Source organism: Rattus norvegicus, chromosome 15 (assembly GCF_021556685.1).
Source record: "Rattus norvegicus strain SHRSP/BbbUtx chromosome 15, alternate assembly SHRSP_T2T, whole genome shotgun sequence".
NCBI lineage: Eukaryota > Metazoa > Chordata > Mammalia > Rodentia > Muridae > Rattus > Rattus norvegicus.
In genome coordinates, this window is record NC_141548.1 from 17907870 (window position 1) to 17923495 (window position 15626).

The 15626-nt window shown below is 41.9% G+C and overlaps 1 protein-coding gene across 10 annotated transcripts in view; it reads left to right on the forward strand.

Moving 5' to 3' along the window:
- Fhit (fragile histidine triad diadenosine triphosphatase) overlaps positions 1-15626 on the forward strand; it is a 1549291-nt gene that overhangs the window by 650857 nt on the left and 882808 nt on the right.

The following is a 15626-nucleotide window of genomic DNA, read 5'->3' on the forward strand; positions in this document are numbered from 1 at the left end:
TTTCCTGTGTAAACAGCCATCAAAGACCTCTTTTTGTATTTTATTTTTGTTTTGTTTTGTTTTGTGTTTTAATCTCTGTGATGTAGTGCATTTCTTCATATGTAGCAATGTAAGTTTTTGTGTGTGTGTGTGTTGTGTGTGTGTGTGTGTGTGTGTGTGTTTTGTTTGGGTTTCATTTTTTTTTGTTCTTTCTACTTGCCAGACTGGCACTTCATCTGAAACAATTGATAGTTCCTTTAGCATCTTAACATATAGACTCCGTAGTTCAGTTGTTTGAAGCTTCAAACAGGGGTCCAGATAAGCAACAGTAATGAAGTTCAGTGAGGCTCAGGTGAGTTGTGAAGAGCTTCTCAACTTCTGTCATACTACAATAGAAGCTCATCTGGAACTACCTGAAGAATGTCAGCATCTTAGTGATGTTGTCTGTGCTTCCCCAGTGTTCGATAGAATGGCAGTATGCAAAATACCATTAGCTGTGAGGGCCTGTCGTGTGTCTAACCCAGAACGTTTTGTTTGTCTGTTTGTATCAGATAGAGATATCAATTTCCTTGTGGGACTGCTTTTTAGAAGCCTAATATAGGACAGGAAGTGATCAGGACTCCTGAGTGCTCAGGTTCTAACTTTCAGGTCTGGTTCTGTTCTTTTCGAAGCCTAACCTTACAGTGAGCTGTTTAAGAGCTTGCACAAGCCCCGGGTGAGCATCCATAATGTAGAACTGCCCCAGCTGTTGAATAATCACCAGCACATCATGATAGATACCAGATGTTATGAGCTTCTTCAAAAAAGCTTTCAAACAACAGTTAACACTATTGGCAGTAAATATCAGTGATATGAGATTATGGTTCTAGGAATGAAGAGTTGGGACACAAAGAAACCAGCAGAAAACACCCCAAACATTCATTTGCATGCTTCCCTTCATTTTGGTGTTCCCTGACATTTGCTTTAAGTGCTTATTTTGGGCATAGTCCTTCCCTTGTGTCCTGCCATTGCCCTTGTGTCTCCTTCCCTTTTCCTTTTAGATAGCACAGGTATACTACTCACCTTCTGTCCTCTGCTGCCTACAAGTACAGGAAATGAGGTGGGGATGATGTTGGATAAAATAATTCTGGAGAGACAGGGGCATGGGGAAGCCTCACTGAAGAGGACAGCCTATGGTTCATCTTATGAGATACTGTTGGCACAGGGCAAGTTACTAAGAGGGAAGCAGGGGATTGGCTGTGGTTGGCTTGGGGAGCTTGTTTGCTTTGCCTGATTGGTTCTAAGCTAGGACTAAGACATTAGCTCTTAGGTAAGTATGACTATTAGTGCCAGTTGGTACAGACCTTGAATTATATGCCCCTGGACTGTTGATGTAACATGTGGGTCTGGCTATTGCCTTCTCCATATTTAGTTTTTAATGGACTAGACTAGTCTCTATGGAAGTCAATGGTCATTCTCCATCTCTGTCTATATCCCTTCCTTCCCCACTCTCTCTCTCTCTCTCTCTCTCTCTCTGTATCAAATTATATAACATGTGCTATAACTCATGAGCTTGGTCAGATCTGTTCTCAGACTGCTCTTCCAACTGACAGTACCGCAGAACCATTTCCCCAGGATTCCATACATCCCCATCAGTACTAAGGGAAAGGACTTCACTACAGAAAACTAGAAATGTTTTTTTTTCCTAGATATAAACTTTTGTGAAAACATTAAAAGTACCACCCGAATGCTTTTCTTTTGTGTTTACTCAAATAGAGTTCTCAAAGCCACTCCGGGTTTCAGAAAAGCCTAATTACTTTCGTATACCACAAACAGTCGATAGAGCATGGGGAAAAGTCATATCTATAAATTTATATTACCTGAGGGAGAATATTTGGTCTTGGAAATATTAATGCAGCCTCCTACCGCACAGGTATTAGCTTTATTCGTGAGATGGAATTTGATTTAGTTTCTGACCCACCTAAGAATGGAACTTGGAGAGAGAAGGGGTTGGCACCTTGGCTCACTCTGAGTTCTTAATTCCAAAGATATCGGCAGAGGAGGTGGGGGGTGAATATGCCCCTTCTTTGCTCATTAATAGGGCATAGAAGGTATCAAGCATAGGGTCAGATACTCCTTACACACTGTAAGCCGTTTCCTGCCAATACAGTGCAGCAGGGCACTGGGGAATGTTTCTCTTAAACACTAAAGTGTTCATTATTTGTGATGAGTGACAGAAGTTGAAAACTGCCTAAGAAGACAGTTGAACTAGAGGACCTAGCTCATGGGAAGAGACACAGGCTGCTATCTGTGAGTTTTTTTGCACTGAGTTCTCATCTTGTGTGTTAGTTCTGTGAGCGTGTGTGTGTGTATGCGTGTGTGTGTGTGTGTGTGTGTGTGTAAGAGAGAGAGAGAAAGAGAGAGAGATCTGTGTACTCGTGCACGTGTGTGCAAGTGCTGTATATGTGTGTGTTATACGCATGTGCATATGTATGTATGTGTATGTGAGTTCTGTGTACCTGTGTGTGTGTGTGTGTGTGTGTGTGTGTTTCTTTAGTAGTTTAAGGTCACTTGTGTTGGTATTGTGTGTTATAGTAGCACAAAGAAACACGATTAAGTCACTGTGCTATGACAGTATTAAATAAATGTCCCCTCTTCCACTTCCTTAAAATGTTCTTCTTCTAAAACTGCCTACTATGAGATAGAGGCAGACAATTGTCTTGCAAACAGCATAAGTTAGAGCTTATTCAACTGACGTCCAAACTGAATCATTCCTGGATGGGAGACACTCTTTTCCACAGTGCATTGGAATGAGCAATCTTAAGAATGACTCTCAGAAGGCACATTTTATTTTCCTGTGCGCCATTTTCATCTTGCTTCACGGTGTCGAAACACACTTCGGTCCTCTGCAACAAGAGGTGGCTCTGAGAAAGTACCTGGATTCCTATAAGGATTTCATTCTGTATAACATACCGTGCTGTTTATTATGTGTGTGGAGGAATGTGTAGTGGGTGAATTTATACAGTTCAGTGACTGTCTTTCCTTGTTGATGTTCTTGGCGGACTTTGTTTAGCACCATTTCCTGCTTTGGGGGACTCCTTGCTGTCAAAATAATGTAAACACCAGGGAAGGAAAGTATGGCTCCATCTGTTAGGGCTATCATATTCCTCCATGACTCTCTCTAACTAGGTTTTATGAGCGTTATATAAAGAGGAGGTGGGCCTCTGAGGCAGAGATCTGGCTGGGTGGAATTAGAGGAAGATGGAGGTGAGGTAAAAGTCTGTGAGATGTCCACTCAGCCTGTCAGAGTGAAGAATATGTACCATTTTAAGGGCCAAAGAGGTTGTGGTTTGAGTGTAGGGGTGTAGTGGTTTCCTTTCATTCCTAATCATGGATTCAAGTTTCTAGAAGATTGGGGTGGGGGGGTCAAGGAGGAGATGCTGTCTATGCTCTAATGCTGACTCCCTCTGTTGGATTTAACTGAATTTCAGGTCAATTTCTATAAGAGCAATACTATTTCAGATTCTGTCCATTAGTTCTAGTGGAACCCTAACATGGGAGTCATTTTACACAGCCCTTCTGGAAGCCTTCTCCAGTTCCTTGAAAGTTTGTTAAAAGCCCCTTCTCATGGGATTCTGTGTGCATGCCCTTTTGGATTCATGTTAACTGCCGACTCAGCCATACCTCTTTCAATATGCTTTCGAGTTAACAATGGATCCTTTGCCCTGTTGGGTTTTGGCAGCATAAGGGCCACATATTAAGTACTCAGTAAATATGTGTTGAATTAATGTATTTTCCTAGAGAGACTTCTTTTATTTATGGAATAAGAATTTTAAGCATGCACATAGAAATTTGCAAAATAAATATTTGCTGATTGGATTTTCAGTGCTTAAGTAATGTTCTGTTGCAAGGCAGGCACTTCTGGAAAGGTTCATTAATGGTGTGGGATTATTATTTACAACACTGAAGCAGTTTTCTGAAAGTACATATACATTATTCCCTGTTTCCCCTTAAGTGCATGGACTCAGTGAATATAAACAATAAATCAATAACAGGCTCGGACTTACTGGAAGAAGCAGCATGGTCTCTACTTTTTCTGAAGATGAGGTGTAGGCTCAACAAGTGAGGACAGCCACTGGTTTCTGTGGTGTCAGCCAGTGGGCAGAACTGGAAACAGGAATTTGTGTTAACATTTGTATTTTCAAAGCAAATCTCTGAGTCTTTGGGTGCGCTGAGCCCGGTCCCTCCTGTCTGTCTGTCATGGAGGCTTTACTTAGAAGTGTCCAGAGCAGCACCTCCTCTCTTATTTATTTCTGACTGACACACCAGCTCCAGTTATCATTTCATTAGAAATTATATTTATACGTATAAGTGCACGTGTGTGTGTGTGTGTGTGTGTGTGTGTGTGTGTGTGTGTAGGCCCAAAGTTGAGGCGCCATGTCTGGGTCACTCCCCATTCAATTTACTTGGTCAGGGTCTCTCATTGATCCTAGAAATGACCAATTCTGGAGAGCCTGGCTAACTGAGTGCTCCAGGGATCATTGGTCTCTGCCTCATGAATACTTAGCCACCATCATACCTGATTGACTTTTTACATGAATCCCGGATGAGGAATCGAATAAGCTTCCTAGGCAAGATTTATCCAGGAGAAAAGATAGAAGCAGGAAGACAAGACTGCTTACTCTTGAAGTTCACCTACACTCCCTCTGATTGTGCCTGCTCTTCAGTGATATAGAGTTGCCAAGTCATATCAATACTGCCAGGTCGGCACCCACTCTGGGAGGACGTCATTGTGGAAGATTAAAATATAATAAGAACCATGGTGTTTTGGTGTGGGGGTGGGATTAATAGGCACTAATATTATTACAACCTCTTGGAGGGAGAATTTCGAAGTATGTGAAATAAAAATGCATGAATGCATATATTTTTTGCCCTTTCCATTCAAGAAATTTATCCCAAATATAAATCCTCATGAGTGAGCAAAGACATGAATGTTCCTCCTAATGTCATTCATATCAGCAGAGGTTTCGAGGAATCCTACCTGTCCATCAAAAACCAATGATCAGATGATACATGTTGCATCTGGGTTATATAGCACTGTGATGCTTACGGGCAGAATAATGTGTTTGTAGCTGCAATGTGGAAGGATCACAGGATGATGGATAAAATGTTTCTCCTCTTCTTGTGTGAACAGAAAGAAGCATACAGGCATATGTGGTTTGTAAAGGAAACAAGTCTTTGGGCCCAGTTGGCCTGGGTGGAAGCAACCTTGTTATTGCATGTGTTTCAGTGCATCACCAGAGCCTGCATGTTCTATGGGACATGTAAGTTGCAACAATGTGTTGTTAAAGAGCAAGTTGCACTCCGAGAAGTGTGTGAATCCCATCATGTGAAAACACAGAGTATACTTTCACATACTGATGTGGTCACAGGGTCTCTGTGATATGGAATTTTACAGGTCCTCTATCACACCTGTAGCCCATCCTTGGTCAAACCTCCTAGGCAGTGTGTGACTATGGCTTCTGAACGATTTCAAAACTCAAAGCACACAAAGGGGTTTGTAGCACAAGGCTGTTGATGCTGATCTTCTTTAAACAGATACTGTAGACCAAAGAGCAGCCTCCCTGAGGAGAATGTCTTCCTTATCACTTGCTGCATGTTCTTGCAGGCTTTGGCACCCCTATGAGCCAACATTTTATCTCCAACTATTTCTACTCATAGCTACTCAATTCCTCAAGTAATTTCTGGAAGCTTCTAAGTTCTATGAGCAGCACATTTACAAATCATTTCTCAAATAGTGTACATTTGCTATAAATTAAATTTACCAGAAGAGCTTGTCAATATGCAAAGCCCCGAGTACCACCTTGTTGTGCCTTAGACCTCGTTGACTGGGGTGAGTCAGGAAGTCCTAAGCTCAGCGGATTCTGATGCAGAAGATTTGAATTTTGCTTCTCACTGCTATCCTTGGTCCTCTACTCATCCTTTCCCTTCCTTCCTTTTCCTGCCTTCTTTGAGAGTTTGAGGGCATAGTGTCTTCAGAACATGCTGCTAGATTTCGAAGTAATTTACTATAGGCCTCACTTCATACCTTTCAAAGAAAGAAGTAGTAAATTGGGAGCGATTTGATACATTCTGTGTCATTTGTTCTGACTAACCTTAGGAGAAATAGAAATGTAACTAAGCTCTGTTTCCTGCAGGTCTAGGAGGCTTGGCCTCTTTCAGGGATGTGATTTATGATGAGACCCACCTTGCTTTGTCTCTGCCCAGTCTTTCTTGCTCTACAATGACAGAAGACCCCAATTTGTCTGTAGGAGCAGAGAAGAGAGAAGATTCAAGTTATAGACAGCTGACCTTTGATTCTCTTTTCATCCAAGTACTTTTAAATGGAAATGGGAAGGAAGCTGAGTGGTAGGCTGGAAGGTGGAAAGGAGACTGTCTCTGAAGAACATAGGTTAGGGTATTTGCCTACTGATACAGATTGTATTTCTCCTACCTGGCTAAGGTTGGCCCTGAGATAGAGTTTCCCCTTGTCATTCTTTGAAATACAACGTTGTCAGAGGAGATGAAAGAATGTATGTATACATGCTGACACATTGCCTGGCACTGAGCAGAAGCCAAGTAAGTGGTGAGTAACTGCATTAGCACAGGAGCAGAACATAGACACTGAGGCTGTCATTGGAGCTCACTGGGCCCTGGGTGATTGGATAGAGTGAGCATTTTCCTTGTCCTCCATCAACCCATCAAGTCCAAGAGACTCAGTTTTCTCATGTGTAAGATGAGAACATTCAGCTAACTGTCTGGCTTTCTAACATGCTCACTATGGGAGGGTGGCAAAAGGAAAGGTTTCGTCTTTTAAATTTTATTCCAATGACACCAAGGGAACCCTTGGCTTGCATAGAGTGTGGCTAGGAAGGAGTCTCTTGGATGAATTTGGGTCCTAGACAGGAAGCATGGACTCTTGTGTCTCCTGTGGATGCTCTTCAGCCAAAGCTCAGCTCTCCTTGGTTTGTTTTTCATCTCTAACTTGGAGGTTGAAGCTAACATGGACCACACCTATTTATATTGATGAGGAAGAAAGTCATACAGATGAAGTCATAGGGTCTATCAAATAGAATGTTCGAGAAGGTATTTCGCAAGACTGCTGCCCCCCCCCCCAACCCTGGCCATCTTTATTCACCACTCCTAGGGTCTGGCTGAGGAGGAAATGAAGAGTCTGTATGACATCGCCAGACTCTGTCCAAATATATGCTCTAGTCAGACATATCTCCTGTTTTTTCCCTTTCTGTAATGTTGTGACTTCTTTCTAGTGTTTCAGTCTTGGTTGTGTACTGTATGCCAGCACACTTCAGAGTAGAATTTTTTCACAATGTTCCTTTTAGTCTTACTCCCTCAATAGGAAGAAAACTAATTTTTTTTTGTTTAAAATGCACTGAAGGTGTGGTTCAATGACAGTGATGTGTCTGTTGGGCCTTGGATTAGATCCCTGCTGTTGAAAAACAACAAGACAACAATGATACTACAACATAGTTTACTTACAGAATCCAAGTAAACAAGGACAGGTGTTGGAACGTTAGCATATTAAAGGCTCCTAGAAGTCCTCACAGAAGCTGAACAAAGATAGAAAGAGGTCCCAGTGAGACAACTGTAGCAGCTTTCATGATGGTCCTCCAAAGAACCCACTGGCTGAAAGTGCTCACAGACAATGAAAGGTTCTGGTCAATTATTTCTGTTGTGTTACATACAAGTTGATCAAAAAAGAAACAGTTGCTACAAATTCTGTCTTACAAAGAAGCTGGAGTTGGATTTATGAAGTGAGGTGTTGGCCTCTTCTGAGTACCAAGCTTGCTTTACTTTTAGATGTGCTCACAGTTTATCGAGGACGGTCTCTGGCCCCAGTGCCGGACTTTCTGAGTCTCAAGCTTTCATTTAAATACTTTGTTATAGAATGTGCAATAAGCTTTAGACCTGAATGAAAGCAATACCCTGCAAGTCTATAAATAAATAATTAAAGTTGTTTATGAATAACGTCAGAGAGACCACTACTGGGACTGTGTAATGGAAAGAGGTTGAATAGAAATCCAACAAAATACTGGCTGGGAAAATTGCTTTCTGAAGATCAGAAGTAGATTTATTTGAGTCTACACTTTTCTGATTATGCAGGAATATGTTACTGTGAAGTTTCAGGAGCTTTCAATCTTGAGATAGTCTTTCTTAATGCCTGGAAAGAAATTTGCTTCAGAATTAGGTGTAGAGCTCTCAGCTTTGCCTACTTTCTCTCTTATGAGCTGTTGTCATCTATTGTCAGGTCATTTACTGACAAATAAGGATATAATCCCCCTTTCGATATTGCAGCTCACCTAGTAATACATATTCTTTGTTATTTTCTAATCTTGTAAAGTTAAAGGGAAAGGGTCCCACGGAATGGGCTTGATGCCTGAAGTGACAGAAAACGAAGACGACAGCAGCGGATGCAGAAAGAATAAATTTGAGATGATTTGTTTGAATTAGCTTTATGGTCTCATGCAGTTTTGTGGACTGAGACCAGAAGCCAGGAATAATGAAAAAGCCTCTTGCCTAAAAACAAACGTATTTTTCCAAGAACATTTTGGCCCAGCTAGATATTTCACTGTAAGAATCTCCATTCAGTAGTACTAATCCAAAAGGCAATGGACTGGACAGAAATTTCACGTCTTATGCTAGCATTATCCAGAAATGGAATAGTACTTTTATACAGAATGTATTATATTCTTAAGTGTGTGTGTGGTGTGGTGTGCAAGTGTGTGTGTGTTTGTGTACCTCCGTGTTTTTTATGTGTGTGTGTTTATGTATTTGTGAATGTGGTGTGTGTGTGTTGTGGGGTGGAAGTGTGTGTGTGTGTGTGTGTGTGTGTGTGTGTGTGTGTGCCTGTGTGCCTGTGTGCCTGTGTGCCTGTGTGCCTGTGTGTCTGTGTGTATGAATGGAGAGCCATGGGTGTGCGAGGCATGCGATGGTGATGCTGCCAACTGAACTCCAGTCTTCTGTAAGAGCAGCATGGGTCACTGACCCATCATCATCTCTCTAGCTCTGGACCGGCAGTTTTCAGATCACAGTTGGTCAAAATAGTGATGGCCTTTGTAATAGCTTTTGTGTTTTTCATGTTAGACAATATGTAAAATTAGAAGAGATAATAGGTTCGGAAACGCATTTTTGATTCTAGGCAAAATGTTTAAATTGCTTAGTTCTCCAGTTAACAGAAGAAGAAAATGCATTCGGCATGCCAGAGGCAACAGTGATAGAAGATGTCTAAATAGCAACTGATCTCTGTTTATGATCTGTGGCAGTTTCCTGCTCCACAACACTCAGAGTTACCCCATTCCTAGGTGTGTGTGTGTGTGTGTGTGTGTGTGTGTGTGTGTGTGTACATGTGTTTTACCTAGACCTAGAGAGCTTTCCCCATTGCCATGGTGAATTGTGTCTGCTGATAAATATCTAAAGATTGTGAAATAATTAATTAATAATCCCGACAGCAGGTTTGTTACCCACCTCAATGGTTTGTGTTCCCAAATGGAAGATACACACACAGCCTTTATAATTTAATATGCCTTAAACAGCATAATAGCTGAGCCTGTGTCTAACTTCCATGAGATTAATTTACGCCCCGCAGGTAATCCTGAGTTATTACTTACCAAATCCTGTGTCCTATCTTGGCTGCCCTTGATCTAGTTGGGCAGGTCTTTGGGCCGTGCTCCTGGGGCTCCTTCACACGGCAGCCATGCCTCTCTCACTCCTGCATGGTGTCTCTCCTCTCTTCCACACTGGATCCTCTCTCCCTTCTTCTCCTCCCAATCCCAAGCCTGGGAAATTCCAAAAACCCACCTCTGTCTGTTCTTCCCAGCTACTGGCTATTGGCACTTTTGTTTATCAACCTGAAACAACTGGGGGCAGGTTCCCAGAAGCTACGTGCAGATGCTTGTGTAAGCAGTTTTGGGCCGTGCTCAAATTACGAATTAGCATTCGTAATGCAAGCAGCTACATAAAGATTTTTTAAAAATTACTTTTATGTGAATATGTGTGTGCCCGCACTATATGTGTGAAGGATCACGTGGAGGCCAGAAGAGGGCATGGAACCCCTGGAATTGATGTTTGCGAGTCATCATGTGGATGCTGAGAACTGAACCTGGGTCCTCTGCAAAAGCCGTAAGCGCAGTTAACCCATCTCTGCAACCCATGTACAAAATATTTAATTTGTAATCATAGAAAAAATTCTAATTGGGAACAATGTATGACAGTATTTGTGATACAGAGGCCCCACTATAACCAATTTCAGGTCATTGATGCATATCAAGTGACTTATAAGATTCTGAAATTTTTAATAAGCTCTTCTCATTGCAGCTGTGAGCTGGCTCTAGCCTTCTCCTGTAGGAGTTTCCTTGGCCTCTAGTAATTCTGCGAGCCTGTTTTCAGAAAGGAGCCATATCTGTACTTAAAGGTAGAAGGCACTGGAGAAAGTGTTCAGTAAATAGCAGTTTCTGTGATCTTTTTTTTTTTTCAGAGCTGGGGACCGAACCCAGGGCCTTGTGCTTGCTAGGCAAGCGCTCTACCACTGAGCTAAATCCCCAACCCCAGTTTCTGTGATCTTTTTTTTTTCTCTCTTTTTTTTTTTTTTATTAACTTGAGTATTTCTTATGTACATTTCGAGTTTTATTCCCTTTCCCGGTTTCCGGGCAAACATCCCCCTCCCCCCTCCCCTTCCTTATGGGTGTTCCCCTCCCAACCCTCCCCCCATTGCCGCCCTCCCCCCATAGACTAGTTCACTGGGGGTTCAGTCTTAGCAGGACCCAGGGCTTCCCCTACCACTGGTGCTCTTACTAGGATATTCATTGCTACCTATGGGGTCAGAGTCCAGGGTCAGTCCATGTATAGTCTTTAGGTAGTGGCTTAGTCCCTGGAAGCTCTGATTGCTTGGCATTGTTGTACTTTTGGGGTCTCGAGCCCCTTCAAGCTCTTCCAGTTCTTTCTCTGATTCCTTCAATAGGGGACCTATTCTCAGTTCAGTGGTTTGCTGCTGGCATTCGCCTCTGTATTTGCTGTATTCTGGCTGTGTCTCTCAGGAGAGATCTACATCCGGCTCCTGTCGGTCTGCACTTCTTTGCTTCATCCATCTTGTCTAATTGGGTGGCTGTATATGTATGGGCCACCTGTGGGGCAGGCTCTGAATGGGTGTTCCTTCAGTCTCTGTTTTAATCTTTGCCTCTCCCTTCCCTGCCAAGGGTATTCTTTTTCCTCATTTAAAGAAGGAGTGAAGCATTCACATTTTGATCATCCGTCTTGAGTTTCGTTTGTTCTAGGGATCTAGGGTAATTCAAGCATTTGGGCTAATAGCCACTTATCAATGAGTGCATACCATGTATGTCTTTCTGTGATTGGGTTAGCTCACTCAGGATGATATTTTCCAGTTCCAACTATTTGCCTACGAATTTCATAAACTCGTTGTTTTTGATAGCTGAGTAATATTCCATTGTGTAGATGTACCACATTTTCTGTATCCATTCCTCTGTTGAAGGGCATCTGGGTTCTTTCCATTTTCTGGCTATTATAAATAAGGCTGCGATGAACATAGTGGAGCACGTGTCTCTTTTATATGTTGAGGCATGCAGGGATGGTTTAATATACGGAAAACCATCAACGTGATCCATTATATAAACAAACTGAAAGAACAGAACCACATGATCATTTCATTAGATGCTGAGAAAGCATTTGACAAAATTCAACACCCCTTCATGATAAAAGTCCTGGAAAGAATAGGAATTCAAGGCCCATACCTAAACATAGTAAAAGCCATATACAGCAAACCAGTTGCTAACATTAAACTAAATGGAGAGAAACTTGAAGCAATCCCACTAAAATCAGGGACTAGACAAGGCTGCCCACTCTCTCCCTACTTATTCAATATAGTTCTTGAAGTTCTAGCCAGAGCAATCAGACAACAAAAGGAGATCAAGGGGATACAGATCGGAAAAGAAGAGGTCAAAATATCACTATTTGCAGATGACATGATAGTATATTTAAGTGATCCCAAAAGTTCCACCAGAGAACTACTAAAGCTGATAAACAACTTCAGCAAAGTGGCTGGGTATAAAATTAACTCAAATAAATCAGTTGCCTTCCTCTATACAAAAGAGAAACAAGCCGAGAAAGAAATTAGGGAAACGACACCCTTCATAATAGACCCAAATAATATAAAGTACCTCGGTGTGACTTTAACCAAGCAAGTAAAAGATCTGTACAATAAGAACTTCAAGACACTGAGGAAAGAAATTGAAGAAGACCTCAGAAGATGGAAAGATCTCCCATGCTCATGGATTGGCAGGATTAATTTAGTAAAAATGGCCATTTTACCAAAAGCAATCTACAGATTCAATGCAATCCCCATCAAAATACCAATCCAATTCTTCAAAGAGTTAGACAGAACAATTTGCAAATTCATCTGGAATAACAAAAAACCCAGGATAGCTAAAGCTATCCTCAACAATAAAAGGACTTCAGGGGGAATCACTATCCCTGAACTCAAGCAGCATTACAGAGCAATAGTGATAAAAAGTGCATGGTATTGGTACAGAGACAGACAGATAGACCAATGGAATAGAATTGAAGACCCAGAAATGAACCCACACACCTATGGTCACTTGATTTTTGACAAAGGAGCCAAAACCATCCAATGGAAAAAAGATAGCATTTTCAGCAAATGGTGCTGGTTCAACTGGAGGGCAACATGTAGAAGAATGCAGATCGATCCATGCTTATCACCCTGTACAAAGCTTAAGTCCAAGTGGATCAAGGACCTCCACATCAAACCAGACACACTCAAACTAATAGAAGAAAAACTAGGGAAGCATCTGGAACACATGGGCACTGGAAAAAATTTCCTGAACAAAACACCAATGGCTTCTGCTCTAAGATCAAGAATCGACAAATGGGATCTCATAAAACTGCAAAGCTTCTGTAAGGCAAAGGACACTGTGGTTAGGACAAAACGGCAACCAACAGAGTGGGAAAAGATCTTTACCAATCCTACAACAGATAGAGGCCTTATATCCAAAATATACAAAGAACTCAAGAAGGTAGACCGCAGGGAGACAAATAACCCTATTAAAAAATGGGGTTCAGAGCTAAACAAAGAATTCACAGCTGAGGAATGCCGAATGGCTGAGAAACACCTAAAGAAATGTTCAACATCTTTAGTCATAAGGGAAATGCAAATCAAAACAACCCTGAGATTTCACCTCACACCAGTGAGAATGGCTAAGATCAAAAACTCAGGCGACAGCAGATGCTGGCGAGGATGTGGAGAAAGAGGAACACTCCTCCATTGTTGGTGGGATTGCAGACTGGTAAAACCATTCTGGAAATCAGTCTGGAGGTTCCTCAGAAAATTGGACATTGAACTGCCTGAGGATCCAGCTATACCTCTCTTGGGCATATACCCAAAAGTTTCTGTGATCTTTAAGTTCCCTTCCAATTCCGGACTTTGCCATTCTTACTCAAGATGACAAGCTTATAAGACAGAATGCACTTTACTGTATGCGATGAGCTATGAATATTACATATTGGTTATTGCAAACATTTCCTAGAATTATTACAAGATTTGACTGGGATGCCTGGAAATTAGTGCACAGTATTAAAAGCTGGTGTTTTAGAAGACACTCCTGACATACCGGAAGACAGCACCTGAGGGATACTCTTGCTCTTAAACATACATCCTTTGTCTGATGAGTTCTTTGCATAACAGAAACTGTGTGAGGAGGTACCTGCAGGAACACAGGAAACCTTTTTCATTCTAGACAACGGTTGGCAAATCCAACCTACCAACTGAGCACAATCCATTTCTGTGTTCATCAGCTCTGGGTTTTTATAGTTTCCAATTATTTTTAAAACTGGGAAGAATAGTTTCTGACATAAGAATATGATACCAAACTCAAGTTTTAGTAATGTTCTGCTTTGCCGGGCCTGTCATTCATACCCGCCTCTTCATCATGCCATTTGGGGCGTTCTCCTGCTGAGACAGCAGACCTGAGGACTAACAACAGAGACTGAGTTCCACGGAGCCCGAAATGCTGGTCATTCTGTTCTGCATAGAGAAGGTTTGCCAACCCTGGTCTCTAAGGCCATCTCCAAGATAAGTGTGATTATCTAGTCCTGGTATGACCAAAGCAACAACAATGCTAGATTCGTCCTTAATGAAATTGAAAGAGTTGCATAGAAATGGAGAGGAAGCACAGATCTGGGGAGATGGCTCGTTGGTGAATACCTGCTAGAGAAGCAGGTAGACCTGAATTTTGATCTCCAGCATTCACACATACAGCCATGTGCCATGGAAACCTGTAATCCCACTATGGGGGAGGTAGCCACAGATGGATCTCAGAAGCTTGTTATTCACAGAGACTAGCCAATCAGTGAGTTAGCTCAGCGAGAGACCCTGTCCCAAAATAAGTGGGGAGAGAGGAAGAATGATACTCACTCTAGGCCTCTAGCTTCCATGAACATGGACATGTACACAGACCTCATACACAAGGGCACACATACAAACTCAGGAAAAAGTTTGTAAGAACTATCAAAATATTAAAAGTGTTAACGTGAACAAGAACTTTCTTGCTTGTCTCAAATCATATTCTTTCATTTTCTTTTAAACTTGCTACAGAGGAAGCTTCTCAAGTTTCCTGGTGTGTATATGGTCAGACCTTGTCTCTGGATTCCAGGCAGGAACCATGTTCCTCCTTAATCACGATGTAAACGAGCATTGCTGATTGTACAGGAGCTGCATAGGGACACAGGCTCATTCAATGTTGGTCATGGGTGCTTTTGTTTTATGTACTCATCTTCTCTCCACTTTCAAATCCAGGACTGTTCTGATGATCACGTATGGTGTTTAATGTGCTGGCACAGGAGCCCAGAGAGCAGCACATAACAAATGTTACTTTTTGTTTGTTGATGGTAAATGGGTTCATATCTCGGCCTTTCCCTCTTTCTGTCTAGGGGTTTAACTCAATGGCTAACATGTATGAGGGTCTGGCTTCAATCCCAAACAAAAGAAAAACAAATAAAGAGAGACCCTTTTAAAAATGCTTTCGTTTTTATATACATAAACAATCATTTAATTTGACAGTGTCTTGACAGAACTTTTCACATCCCACATACCCCACCTTAGGGGTGTCATCTGCAAATACAACTCATGCTGTTTTCTTCAGCTTGTGGCTGGGATGAAGGCTGAGTGTTCGAGTTCACTTCTCCTCCAGAGGAGGCTGCTTTCTAGTGGGAAGCATTCTGGTGAGGGCAGAAACTCAGCTCATCGAATACATATACTCGATGTGTGGAATTCTGTTCTGTTAAAATATGTCCGCTAATGAAGTCCTTACCTCCAGGGGAGAAAGCGTCTCCTGGTCCCTTGGTTGTCCCGATAGTCTGCTTGAGAGGCTTCGCTAGTCAGACAGCTCCGACAACCGTGAGGATTACCTTGTTTTAATCAAATGAATCTCCATCTTGGCTGCACATTAGAAAACCAGAGTGTTATTAAAATACCCTAGTGTCCAGCCTTTAAATACCCCATTGTCCAGCTTATCTCTGTCTGAGGGTGAGAGCTTAGCACCAGTGTTTGAAGTCCTCATTGCAGTCTTACTTTCAAGGTGCAGCCT